The following is a 14,645-nucleotide window of genomic DNA, read 5'->3' on the forward strand; positions in this document are numbered from 1 at the left end:
CAATATTCTTTTAGATCTTAGATGGTAGCTTAGGAAGCACACAGTTAATGAATCCAGACAGGTCCCCTGTCAAATAACAAATTAAATATGGATTGAATAAATTAGCAAATGTAATTACCATCCTGGTTTACACAGGTGTTGAATTAATATCTGGCATTGGCACTCTGAGAGCTTCTGAGCATACAAATGTACTCGTACATGCATGAATATGTGCGTGTGTGTTGGGCTTTATAGTTTGTGGCGGCTCAATCCCCAGTTACGTTTGAGTCGCAGAGAGTCTAAACTTGGCTATAAACTGTGACGCGTTTTCGAAGAGAAAGTCCATATTGAAGCAATATAGTTTTCAGGATATTTAATAAACAAAATCGAAACATAGTAACTATGGACAAAACGGTCAACAGAAAAAATGACAGCACAAGCTCACCCTGTCATCTGCACTCAACATAAAACAGGTGACTTATATAACCAAACCACACCCATGTGACAATTACCGGAAGTGCTCAACAAACAATCAAAGGAGAAGTGAACGAATAATAATAATACAAATAACTTTGTTAATTGGTCTGCTCAGGAAACCAGTCTTGGTCTTGATCCGAAGCATACGCACAAGTCCCTTTTTGTCAACGATGGTCTCAGCAACTTTTCCAGTTAGCCAGGAGTTCCGAGGCGCTGAGTCATCCATAATGATCACGATGTCTCCTGGCGTGAAGTTGCGTCTGACTTTTGACCATTTCTGTCGTTCTTGAAGTAGGGGAAGATATTCTTTAATCAGGGCCGGCCCTGACCAATTTGCTGCCCTAGGCAAGATTTTAGCTGGCACACTTTTTAAACCATTCCAAGAGGAAAAGTGGTGGATTAATTGGTTGACGGGAATGGGATCCATTTCCTCGGACATGATCTGAGTAGAGTTAATGGTTATGCTCCTGACTTCAGAGTCCTTTAGTGAGATTACTTTCAATCCATCAGGGTTTTGGGGCAACTCTTCTTGAGGTCGAAATAGAAACTGAGTTCCGGACAACCAGATTTCTTTCTTCAGAAAATATTTTACAGTCGAACCTTGTGAAGCCATGTCTGCTGGATTGTCTATGGTGTTAACATATCTCCACCGTAGTGCATTTGATACTTTGGCAATTTCTGAAACTCTATTGGCCACAAAAGTTCTGAACCTTGACGTGTTATTGTTGATGTATTTGAGTACGGAAGTGCTGTCTGTCCAAAATACAGAATCTGATAGTTCCATCTGTAGCTCCCTTCTTAACATGGTGTCTATTCGGCTTGCCATGGTAGTGGCAGTCAGCTCCATGCGAGGGATAGTGGCTGGTTTTAACGGAGCCACTCTGGCTTTCCCATTACGAATTCACAATGTGAATGGCCAGAGTTGTTCCGCAGAAACAGGTAACTTACAGTTCCATAACCCTCTTCGCAAGCGTCAGCGAAATTATGCAATTGAGCAGATGACACCGTTCCAAAGTCGGTAGGTTTGAAGCTTCTGTCAACCTTGAAGTCTTCCAGCTTATGAAGGTCTTGGGTCCAACTCATCCACTCCTGTACGATAGATTCTGGTAATTTGTCATCCCAGCCAAGCTTTCCCCTACACAAATCTTGCAGGATCTTTTTTGCACTGAGGACAACTGGTGCCAATATTCCAAGGGGATCATACACTGAACTGACGCTTGAGAGAATCCCCCTTCTTGTGAGCGGCCTATCTTTCAAGATGATTTTGAACTTGAAGACGTCAGACTGAACGCACCATTGTACACCCAGCACTTTCTCCACTGGAAGATTGTCATGGTCCAAATCCAGATTTTGTATTTCCTTTGCTCTCTCCAGTTCAGGTATGGCAGCCAACACATGCCGACTGTTACTGTAACAACTCACGGTCTTCACTTGGAACTTTCACTCGGTGAAACATGGCTTCGATGTCTGCAGTGATGACAACAGGTACTTTACGGAATCTAGACAAAACTCCCAGCAAGGTACTAGTCAGATCCGGCCCCTGGAAGAGCTGAGAATTTAATGAAACTCCCTGAAATGTTGCTCCACAGTCAAACACTACTCGAAGTTTGTTCTTTTGTGGATGCAAAACTCTGTGATGTGGTAGATACCATTTTTTGCCGTCTCTACGTTCCAAGAAATGAACCGGTACTTTCTCTGCGTGGGCTTTAGATATCATCTCGGACATAAAGTTGGTATAATCAGAATGAAAGGAAGGATCTCTCTTAAATCTTCTTTTAAGGTTCAGAGTGCGTTGCTCAGCTACACCTTTATTGTCGGGCATGCATATTTCCTTTTCTCTCAATGGTAATCCAATAGAATAATGTCCATTGACTAGGTGGGCAGATTTTGAAACCAGATCCAAGAACTGTTGGTCTTCCCTGGAAGGTTCTTGGTTGTCTCTCCCACATTCGGGAAAGTCAGTCTTAAATTGCTGTTCCCCACAGCCAGGGCCGTATCCAGGATTTCCTAAATACGGAGGTCCAAATATGTTAGGGTGGTTCGGGGGACACCCCCCGAGATTTTTGTGATTTTCATGATCGAGTTAAGTTCTTTTTAAGTCCTGTGGGGGGGTCACACATTGGATAATATATTGATTTCAAACCATGTCAGTGGGCTGCAGCATACATTATTTTTGAAAGTGTAATGCATAAGAATCAGTTGATTGTTACTATTAATGATCTGGACATGCAGAAGAGGCTAAAATGATCAAAAAACATTGTCAACATTCATTTTCCACGTCTCTCTCCTTTCCATAACCTGCAGCCTGTCTTCCATCTTCTTTGGTCTCTCTGTCTTCTTCCTGTTCATTACTCTCTCTGTCCTCTACTCTTTCTCTTTGTTCAATCTCTCCCTCGTTGTTCACTTTTTGCTCCTTCTCACTTGTCGCTCCTGCCAGTGAATTAAAAGCAATTCAGCCATTTAGTTAATTTCACTTGTTTGTTTGCATTATTTTTTTTATTTAAATCTGTTTTGTTTGATTCTCAAAAGAGAACAAAGATGTAAGCAAATGGTCTTTTATACAATTGTATGTTATTATGACATCATAACTGCAATAGATGTATGTTGTTTTACAATTATGCCTATTGTCTATAAATGAAGACTATTGTTATAGATTTATAGATAGATATAGATGGGGTTATTAAGCCTACATTATTTTGTGTGACTGTACCTGCAGTTCCTCTCTGATTTCCATCACTTTCTCTCTCTCTCTTTCTCTCTGCCTGTCCTGTCTCTTCCTTACCAAAGCTGAGCTTCGATGGACGTAGTCTTTTCATTATATCTGCGTCAGTGTAAAAAGAACAAAAAATACAATGTTATATCTCCATTGTTTTACTCAAATTGAAATGAAAGAAAAGCATCACAACGTTTGTTAAAAGGTAATCCTTCTGACATTGGATGATGTAATTAACTTTAGCTCTCTAACTAGTTTATTCATGCAATTTAAACCAAAGTATAGCCTATAGCTGCAATATAAGTTAGTGTGCATGTTGTCGTACGTCCACTGACTAACGTAGAGCGTTCACACAGGATCTGCTGGTCCTATGATGTCCTGATGGACAGAAACACAAGCAGCCCGCTGGACTCAGATCTCTAGATACTTCATCACTCCTTCGCTGCTCCGATACAAGTCCAGGCTGCGGTGGTTTGTTGATATAAATGTCGTCTTCTTCTGTTTGCTTTAACAGAGGCTACGTAGTTATGCAGCGCCCCCATCGTCAGTGAATGGAAGTACTACAAAGAATCCTGTTTAGTGCAATTATTTCACAAGTTTTGTATACACAGCTCGAATAAAATTACCGAGGTCCGGACCTTGTTGACCTCAATGGTAGATACGGCCAGTGCTTAATTTGTAAAGTGGGAGGTGCCGGAACGCAGAGGGGGGGTGGATCCGGCGGCTCAGTACGGGGGTTAGAGGTAAGGGAACAAACAAACAAATACACTTACAGACGATGTTTCTACATCAGGTCAATTTTTATTTTTGTAGCCTGTTAGCCTTCAGATTACAGAACGATGTAACACTGCACCAAATGAGTGCGGAATGTAAAAAATATATATACTGCAACATTTTAACAAGCAGCAATTATATCTGTCCGTTAAATTAACGGGAGAAACAAAACAACGTAACACTGCACCAAATGAGTGCGGAATGTAAAAAATATATATACTGCAACATTTTAACAAGCAGCAATTATATCTGTCCGTTAAATTAACGGGAGAAACAAAACAACAGGTGGGAAAATTACGATTTCTACGAAGTTACGATTTCAATATAGATTTGCAGACATATTAAACCATAGACCACCCAATAATCAAACACAGCATGGACAAATATATTCCTACCATCATTTGTCCAAAACGGCCCATACAGCAGCCATAGAGCCCCCGGCCTCCATTTTCCTGCTTCTGTCTCTGCACCTTGTGTCCAGTGCAGTTCGATGTCCTTTTGCAATCCATGACCTCACATATGGAACGGGGTTGAACCGGGTAAGTGGCGGGCCGACAACGCAAAGGAAGAGTAGGGAGGAGATCGTTGAGGGGAGAAGAGACGCCCTGTTTTCTGAACAGATTAGGTTCATCTGGGAAAAGCCCCTCTCACACTGAGCACTTGAGATGGGGATCGTGTTGACCGCAGCCAAGAGGTCTTTCAGTTCATCTGGGGTGAATGTCCCATCATTGTCACGGTATTCCCTGAATGCCCTGATGACCCTCCGCGGGCTTTCGATGCAAAACTACTGGCAGAGCGTCTCAACTTCACTCTCTCCAAACAGCGCGTCTGCGTCACGATCCTGTGGCCAATATTGTGGATAAATCACTTTTAAATCCTCAATTAGCTTGTTGTATCCTGATTGGTCTCCCCCAAGTGATAGCATGCGTTTCTCCAAGTTTCTTGCCAGACTCCCAAAAAACGTCCTCTGGTCCAGGGTTCTGTCAGTGAGCCGACCTGCATGAAGGGGTACTCCCTGAAAGGTGTTTTCCTCGACCCCGCGCTGGCTTAATAGGCTGTGTCGTCCGGGCCGCTCAGAAATAGCCTCGAACACCCTGATCTGTCGGCAAATGGCTTTATGAGCCGTTATGATATTGCATTCTAGATTTTGGAGCTCGAGAGATAGCTCTGACAATTCTTGCAGTGCGTCAAACATAAGTCCTAGATTGGAAACAAAGGCATGGGATGAAAGGCGCTTTGCCAAGCCATGGTAGCTTTCCCGAGATGTGCTCCCGCGAGCAGAATCCTCCGCTGCGTGTGTAAAATGTGTGTTGAGGGCAGCAAAACTTTTCCACACAGCTTCGACTGTTCTGAGACTGGATGCAACCCACCTGTTGTCTAACACCCGGCCAATTTTGCAAAATTGAATGTTCAGACCGTCAGCACACTCTTTGAGCTCCAGCCGGTTTTTGTTTGATGTGCTGTAAAGTGTGTAAAGCTTATCCATGAAGATCTTGAAATGATTCATAGCCCCCATCTCTTTCATCACATCACCAACTGCAAGCTCAAGTCGATGCGCAGAGCAGTGCCACACCATGATGTTTGGGAAGAGATTTTTGAGTCGAGCTGCCACCCCACTGTGGCGCCCGAGCATCACTGACGCACCGTCCCATGTGAGACCGACGAGAGTTTTTGAGAGGAAGGCCTCGTCTAACTTGGCGTGCTGTAAGGCATCCAGCAGTTTGCGGGCAATGCCTTCTGCACCAAAATCACACAACTCCACGAGCTCAAAGAAAATGTTCTCGGGTGAATCCATCTCTGGCAACTGCACTCGTAAATACACGATTAATGCGCTCTTTTTATTCAACCCTGTGGCCTCGTCCAGCATGAGTCCGATTTTTGGAGCGCAAGTGACAATCCTTTCAAGCAGTTTTTTTTTCATGTCAGTTGCAATGTGCTGTTGTATATGAGAACATGCGACGTTTGAGTGGAGAATCCTCCCCATTTCCACACCATTCATTTCCTGACAGTCTATCTCATGTTCAAATCCATAAGATAGCCTATGACGCTTGGCCTCCTTGTAAGCTGTGCGAAAGATTCTGGCAGTCGTTTGCACCTGGTCATTTTGGGCATTGACTACTGTGTTAACAAATACATTTGCCTTTGCCTTATCCAAAATAGTTGATGCCATTGCGTGTGCTTTGGTATTCCCATGCTCAAAAACCTTTTTCCTTAAGGCTCTTTGCTTTTTAAAAAAATTGGGCGCAGATGATGTCACCGAGCCCGAGATCCATTCTTTTGCAAGTTTCACACCTGCAGTTTTTTCCGGACCCAGTGATCCCACTTGTTTGCAAATGGCACAGCCCAGTCCAGTGGTTTCCATTGTCAGCCATGGATAACTTTTTTTTTTTTGTGTAAACTGGGCATCTGTCCAGATTTGCCCATCGTGAGTGTCCCTGACAATACCTGCTTCATCGCCATCACTATCTCTCGCAGATTCCAAGTTCACATCATCCGTCTCGTCCCCTTCATCTCCTTCCCCGTGGGGGTCGCTAATATCCCCTCTAACGACAGGTGCATTAGCAGCATCGATGGTAGGCTGCATACTACTGCTCTGTCCACCGTGGTCTTCACACTCATGATTTTCGGAAACTATTTTTGATCGTTTTGGATCTGACTGCTGGTCACTGACTTTGAAAAAGTTAAGTAAAGTTTGTTGTCTTTTTGACATTGTAGACACGAAGCTAACTGTTATGTATTCAACCAGCGCAAGCGTAGGCTATGTGTCACACCTCTAGTCTCCCCCCTCCCCCCCTCTCCCGCTAAAAACCTTAAAAATGTAAACGCATCAAAAAGGCAAACACAAGATTTTTGAGGAACTTCAATGGGGAATAAACACTAACAAGACATATAACAACATTGAACACCGAACAAACAGTCGTTTTTTTTTTTTGGCGTTTTTTTTTTTCATAGTGACACGGGAGGTGGCGGATCCAATAAAAAAGGTTCCGGATCCAATTTCAGAGGTGCCGGAACATGTTCCGGCGTGTTCCGGCTCAAATTAAGCCCTGGATACGGCCATGCCCACAGATTGTCAAGTTGCACAACTGATGTTCTGTTTACACTTATTGAAGTTTTGTCCTGAGTATCATCAGGACATCCTCCTAATGCAGGGGTGGGGAACCTCCGGCCCCCGGGCCGTATACGGCCCGCGAGACAATTTGGTACGGCCCTCGAGGTAATTTATAAGCACGAGCAAAAAAGAAAAAAATTAAAGAAATCTAGACCGCAAAAAAAAAAAAATAAGCCAGTGCCTGTTTTTCCTGGCCAAGGTCAGGGTCCTTGAACACAACACGAGCCTTACGTGTCATCACGTGGTATATGTCTCGTCTGACAGGGGTGCAGTTCTGACGGAGAGCATCAGAACGTCGCTTCAGCACTTCCAAAAATAGCAGTACCCATAAGGAGCCGTACACATGCCGCAGTTTTTTCGTGGCTGTGTCTTTATTAGAAAGCCCAGTGGCGATCTGTTCATCTGTCATACTGATCATACAGTCAATAACGTTGTTGTTATTAGCATCTGGTTAGCTAGCTATGCTAACAAATATAAGAAGTTTTTTCTCCAACCAGTGAGGTAAAGGCACATTTTTATATGATCATTATAGTTATAAAAAAAACAAGAGAATAAATTAAACAGGTATAAAATACTATATGACAGTAAATAAAAGTTGTTATTAATAAACAAGAATACAGTTTGAAAGGAGTGATTTGTAAAATATCCATGAAGAAAGATAAATCTGCTTACAGTTCTGTTTCATATGGATGTTGAGAGAGCTATCCATAGATCTCCTAATGTTGCTCTCAAAGTGCACCAGATTGATGCTTTTAACTAAAACAAAATCTTCCCGGGGGAGCATGCCCCCCGGACCCCCCTGGAGGAGGTTAGGTCCCCCCCCCCACTTAAATCACGTCCATATGGATAGGAAACTAAATACATTTGCACATATCTTGTGTCCATATAATTTCTGTTTTGGTGGTCATGCCACACATTGCACGTGAAATTCACGTGCACGGTGTGGCATGATCACGTTGTGAATGCATGCACGAGTCATGGTAAGATATCTGGATTAAGAGGTTGCTTTTTCTTTGCACAGCATGAAAGAAAGGCGAAATGAATGGGCTGTGATTTTAGTATTTTTAAGAAGAGGTCAATAATTTGTACGGCCCTCGGAGGATGTTGAAAAAATTGAAATGGCCCTTGAGAGGAAAAAGGTTCCCCACCCCTGTCCTAATGGTTCATTAACTGTCCATCCGAGCATGGTTTTTACGGCATAAGGTCCATCCCCACACTCCTGATTACATCAATTGGTTCAAGGGCCTTTGGAACATCTGAACCAATCAGCAACTACATTTTAGGTAGACAAACATCCCTCAAATGCAACCATTGATTGATGTCGTTTTGATGTGGAATGTTTCCTTTGTGCACGGGCATAGTCTTCTGAGTGTATATGCCGGGTAGATCACAAAAGTCGCTGTTATCCAGTCCAGCAATCTCTAGGCCTGACACAATGCTGGTTTCAATGACCTTCCTTTGACCCATAGTTCTCAGCAGAAAGTTTGACCTTCTTCCTTGGAGGTTAAGTTTGTTCATAAGCCCTAATGTGCAAAACGAAGCAGTGCTGCCTGGGTCAAGAAATGCATAGGTATGCACTGTTGTGTTCCCCTTTTTGGCTTTAACTTGGACTGATACTACAGTATGTAAGGCCACCTGTCTGAATTGAGGCTTCAGCAGTGTTTGCAGATGCTTCTTCCATTTCCTCCTGCTCATTTTCCATTTCCTTTCTTTGTTGGTAGATGTGCAACATTCTGGGATGATTTAAATTGCATATGTTGCACCTCGTTCGTTTCCTGCTGTTTCTACATATGTGTCCCTTACACAGGCAGCAGAAACAAATACCTTTTTCTTTGAGAAATGTGATTTTTTTCATGATGTGTCCTCCTTTCTAACTGTGGACACATCTCCAGAGCATGTTCACATCTCAAATAAAAGCAGTTTTTCACAGCAGACACAATCCATTTCTCTACAGTGCTTCTGTCATATTTATTTTCTGTAACTTTCACATTGGTTGCAAAGATGCTTCCTCTTGGATGAGGCTGTGGCCTTCTTATGTCTTTGCTTATGGGAGGGGGGTCTTTAATGTCCCCAAATATGGGATCTGTAGCCATCTTTACTTGCCTTTCAAGGAATTCCACAATATCCTTGAATGCAGCACTTTGGTGGTGTTTTTCCTGGATGTCACATGCTACAGTTCTCCATAAATCCCTCAGCCTATATGGAAGTTTCTTTAAAATGGCTAGCATGTTTGCTGCAATGTTGAGCTCAAACGTGTAGTTTACATCTTCCATCGCATTGCAACATCCTCTAAGGTAGACCGTGTATGCCTGTAGAGCCCTTGTGTCCTCAGCCCTTATTAATGGCCATGAAAGAGCCCTTTCCATGTATGCTGTAGCAATTTTATGGTCATTGCCAAAGTTTTGTTGTAGTAACCATTTGGCCTTGCTGAATCCACTGTCTGAGGCCATATGTTGGCAACTCCGTACAAGGTCTCTGGGCAGTCCTGTTGTATATTGCTCCAGGTAGTAGAGGCAGTCTCTGGGGTTATTGTTTTTGCTTTCAATATTGAATTAGAAAGATCTCACAAATGTTTGGTACTGAAGTGGGTTACCATTAAACACTGGAATGTCTTTCTCGGGTATGGATGATAGACACTGTTGCTGGATTAATAAAGCGGTTATTTCATTTAGTTTTTCCAAGACTGAAAATATATTGCACTTGTCACTGTTGCTTGTGGCAGTTACTGGATCTGGAGATGTTACATATACAGTTGCAAGAAAAAGTATGTGAACCCTTTGGAATGACCTGGATTTCTGCATAAGTTAGTCATAAAATGGAGGAAGCCACTTCTGTCCAGAAAAAACATTGCTGCACTTTAGAAGTTTGCAAAAGAGCACCTGGATGTTCCAGAGCACTACTGGCAAAATATTCTGTGGAAAGATTAAACCAAAGTTGAGTTGTTTGGAAGGAACACACAACGCTATGTGTGGAGAAAAAAAGGCACAGCACACCAACATCAAAACCTCATCCCAACTGTGAAGTATGGTGGAGGGAGCATCATGCTTTGGGGCTGCTTTGCTGCCTCAGGGCTTGGACAGATTGCCATCATCGACAAAAAAAGAAATTTTCAAGTTTATCAAGACATTTTGCTGGAGAACTTAAGGCCATCTGTCCACTAATTGAAGCTCAACAGAAGATGGGTGATGCAACAGGACAACGACCCAAAGCACAGAAGTAAATCAACAACAGAATGGCTTCAACAGAAGAAAATAGGCCTTCTGGAGTGGCCCAGTCAGAGTCCTGACCTCAACCCAATTGAGATGCTGTGGCATGACCTCAAGACAGCGATTCACACCAGACATCCCAAGAATATTGCTGAACTGAAACAGTTTTGTAAAGAGGAATGGTCCAAAACTCCTCCTGACCGTTGTGCAGGTCTGATATGCAACTATAGGAAACGTTTGGTTGAGGTTATTGCTGCCAAAGGAGGGTCAACCAGTTATTCAATCCAAGAGTTCACATACTTTTTCCACCCTGCACTGTGAATGTCTACATGGTGTGTTCAATAAAAACATAAAAACATATAATTGTTTGTGTGGTTTTAGCTTAAGCAGACTGTGTTTGTCTATTGTTGTGACTTAGATGAAGATCAGAACACATTTTAAGACCAATTTATGCAGAAATCCAGGTAGTTCCAAAGGGTTCACATTTTCTTGCAACTGTAGATGTTCATCTAGATTCCTGATGCCTGCATTGGGTGTGTGTTAGGGGAGCTGTATCAATGTTAGTGACAGCTCTGTCTGTGGTGGTTATGATTGGTTGTTTTAATGGTACAAACTGTATTTCCCTTTGTCCCGTTTCAAAATATGACTGCATGCCATTGGATGATATAGAACAATTAGCTGATCCCCTGGGGGCTGCTAACACTTTCATTTTTGCAATGGTGGCAGCAATGTTTACTTCTAATTCCATTTGCTCCTTTTCACTCCTCAATTCCTCCTCCTGTGCTTCCAGGACATGTTTGTCCTTTAGGAGTTTATGGAGCACTTTCATGGCTGCCACTTCGGCATCAGCTTTTACAGTATGTGTGCAGATGCCGTGCTGGAAACTCTTGATCTTGAGCTTTGCCTGCTTTTTCTGCTACCAATGTTTGATATGCTGTCACCAGGTTGTATATCATCTTGTGTGCATGATGTAGCCTTCATGTTTGACGGGGGAAAGAGAACGTCCGGCTGAGCCTCAGTGTATTCAAATTGCTCCTTTACTGTACATTGGCAGGTGCCTTGTCTGGTAGAATGAGAGGAATATCTGTGTTTGCAGCGATTGGTTCATTGACAGTCACATGACCTGTTTGCAGAAAGGGCCTCCTCCCAGCTTCCAAGAGCCATTGTTGTACATCCTCCATAAAATCAATGTTATGTTTTGTTATTTGTTGAAAGCGGTTATTTTGTATTTCCAGGTCGTCTTCGGAAAGCAACATAATAACTGATCAATGTGCTGTTTTTGCATTTTCATATTGATGAATTAATTTGTCCAGTTTGAGTTTAACATCCTTTGCATTTTCATCATTTTTCATTAGATGTTTGATTTCCTGTGTGCGTCCTTTAATCTTCTGCACGTTTGACTGACATTCTTTTTGCAGTTGTTCGATTTTGCAAGACAAGGCTTTACTAGTAAGCTTGACAGTCCTTTTTTCCATTCCATCGTTTGTGTGACTCATATTTGATGCAATATGTGTGGTGCCTTAGCATTTAAAGTAACACTACAGTGTTCACTGGTATGAAACTTAAACCAGCGGGGCCAGGCCGTCACAGCAAAACAAACCATTTGAAAACTTCCACCGCTCACGGCATAACAAGCACACAATTCAAAACTTCCTTACACAAGAAAGGAAATAATCGTGCCAACCGCTTTCAGCTTGTTGTGCGCTGCAGTCAATGAGTGTCCATCAGTGAGTCCTCTTGGCTACTCCAATCCATATCGATTAAGGAAAAATGGTCCGAAGGTTCCAAAGGTACAGAATGTTAAGTCCGTTATCCGAAGCGTCCAAGCGATCCGTAAGCTTAGGAAGCCGGCTGGTCCGTCCAGTTCGGTCTCTGATGGGAATCACCGTTTTTTCTGTTGACTCAATGTGGCGGCTCAGTCCATAGTTACGTTTGAGTCGCAGAGAGGCTAAACTTGGCTATAAACTGTGACGCGTTTTCGAAGAGAAAGTCCATATTGAAGCAATATAGTTTTCAGGATATTTAATAAACAAAATCAAAACATACTAACTATGGACAAAACGGTCAACAGAAAAAATGACAGCACAAGCTCACCCTCTGTCATCTGCACTCGACATCAAACAGGTGACGTATATAACCAAACCACACCCTGTCAAGGTTGGGGAAAAATAGGACCCAAATGCAGATTGAGGAGGGAAGCGGGTTTCCAAATGAAACAAAAGGCGAGCTTTATTTACAAAAGCTGAAAAACATGAATCCATGAACAGGTACTGTAGCTCGAGGTAGCATCCAAACAAAAAGGTGACTGTGACCAACATGAAGGGAGACATGAAAGACAAACAATGAACCAACACCGAACACAGGAAGAGACAAGACTAAATACAGGGAGGGGTAATCACGAGACGAGAAACAGCCGGGCAGGGAAGGAGAAACACAAGGGCAACAGGTGAACACAATCAGACACACCAGGGAAACTAACGACAGGAAGGAAGACAAGACACAGGGAGAACAGAATTGCAAAAATAAAACCATGACAAGACAGACCAAACTAAAACCGTGACATAAAACTAAGATCGTGACACACCCATGTGACAATTACCGGAAGTGCTCAACAAACAAATAAAAGTGACGTAAACGAATAATAATACAAATATTGAACTTGAGCTAAGTAGCGTTATGGCACCTACATAGTTACTATCATGTATGTGAATAATTGCTTTGTATCAGAGATGAGTAATAAAGCTATTGTTCAATTAGACTGAAGACTCTCTGCCCTCTGTGTTGTATCATAAATAAAAAGTCATAGTAGAGTATATCGAAACAATACATACGCTGGATGGAAAATATAAAAATATTAATAGGATGAAATGTCAGATTTCAGAACGTAATGGAACATTTAAAAAACAAAACAAAGAAAAGGTTCCAAAAAAATCAACGTTTTCTAGGATTCAGCATTAATCATTCTCCTTTTACAACAACGGGCTACAATTTTGACATTATATTTTGGACATCAACTAAGCATTGGTCATCAACAGAGTCCATCACCCTCCCCCCCCCATTCCAGTCCTTCACTCTGTCCTGCAGTCCCCCTGGCCAGTGCAATACCTTGATTGGTGATGCCATGATGGAGTCTGCTTTCTGTTAAGAGGTGGCCTTGCCTGAAGTCTTTTATCATTTATTTTTTATTTGACCAGTCATCAGCCACAATTAGCCTGGTTATAAGAATGATTAAAAGCGATAATTGGAGCTATGTTCACCCAGGTAAAAAAAAAACTGAAAATATCTAAATTAAATAGTATAATTAAATGAATCGTAAGAAAATGTTACAATATAGCATGTTTATTTTCACAAAATCTTAGTGTAGTATGTCATACAAAATGCTAAAACATACTGTATATGTATAACAGTACAATAGATCATGTTTCTTAAGAAATAGTATCTTATACCATTAAAAATGTAAAGAACTTCAGAGTACAGAATGTCATAAATAAATATATACAAATGTCATAGTATAATATTTCATAAAAAATGTATGAAATATTTAAGGTACAGTAATCATTCAAATTGCAAAACAAATCATTAATTATATCATTAAAAATGTAAAACCCATCATAGTGCGCATAACAGAGTGAGAACATGACATATTGTATAAAAAAAACACAGACCTAATGGCGAAACAGAACATACATTTCAGTCAGACAACTCACGTGTTTCTCTAACATGTTTATTAGAAGCAGCATATAGTCGAGTTTGGCGTCTAGGCTCGGCTCTCATCACTCCACAGATATACATAGCACGATGAGTGATGATTAAATAACTAACCCCCAGAGCCTACAGGTGGAAGCTGGGGTGGCTGGTAGATATACACCACTTATATACCAGCTGCGACTGTTACTATGTGAGTTAATCTTTCAAATACAAGGTTGCTTGTTTGATTCAAGCTCTTGTAGTCAATATGTTAAGGTATTTATCCTTAACATTTTAACAGCTAACTAATGACACACACTCAGAGGATCTTTATTAATGTTTTAAGTATTGCACATCTTTAAACATGACTCTTATAAATCACTTTTAAAACCAGCGATGCACTACAGTGTCAGCTTTTCTAAAATAGAAACTTCAATGTTCACATCTTTCTAAATGATTCTACTTTTCAATTACCTACAAATAATCCTAATAATAATCCCATTTTCAATCTTCCAACTGTTCATATTTTTGGTCAATTAACAAACCTGTTACAAATATGTTGTTCAACAAATTTGAGCCTTTGCCACATTTATTTGATCACCATGGAAACCTTTGATCTCTGGACACGTCGTTAGCTCAAATATAAACACCTGTGTCATGGAACACGATGATGTCATAACTCCAACTGACATGCTAA

At 41.6% G+C, this 14,645-nt stretch overlaps 1 long non-coding RNA gene across 1 annotated transcript; it reads right to left on the reverse strand.

The window, feature by feature from the left end:
* Positions 1-366: 366 nt before the first annotated feature.
* LOC307036871 lies at positions 367-3,586 on the reverse strand. The gene is made up of 3 exons (XR_013807502.1): positions 3,495-3,586; positions 3,167-3,277; positions 367-2,886 (listed from the first exon to the last, which is right to left on the reverse strand). It is a non-coding gene; the product is annotated as an uncharacterized lncRNA (long non-coding RNA).
* Positions 3,587-14,645: the final 11,059 nt, after the last annotated feature.

Source organism: Notothenia rossii (assembly GCF_949606895.1).
Source record: "Notothenia rossii genome assembly, chromosome: 4".
Classification (NCBI taxonomy): Eukaryota; Metazoa; Chordata; class Actinopteri; order Perciformes; family Nototheniidae; genus Notothenia; species Notothenia rossii.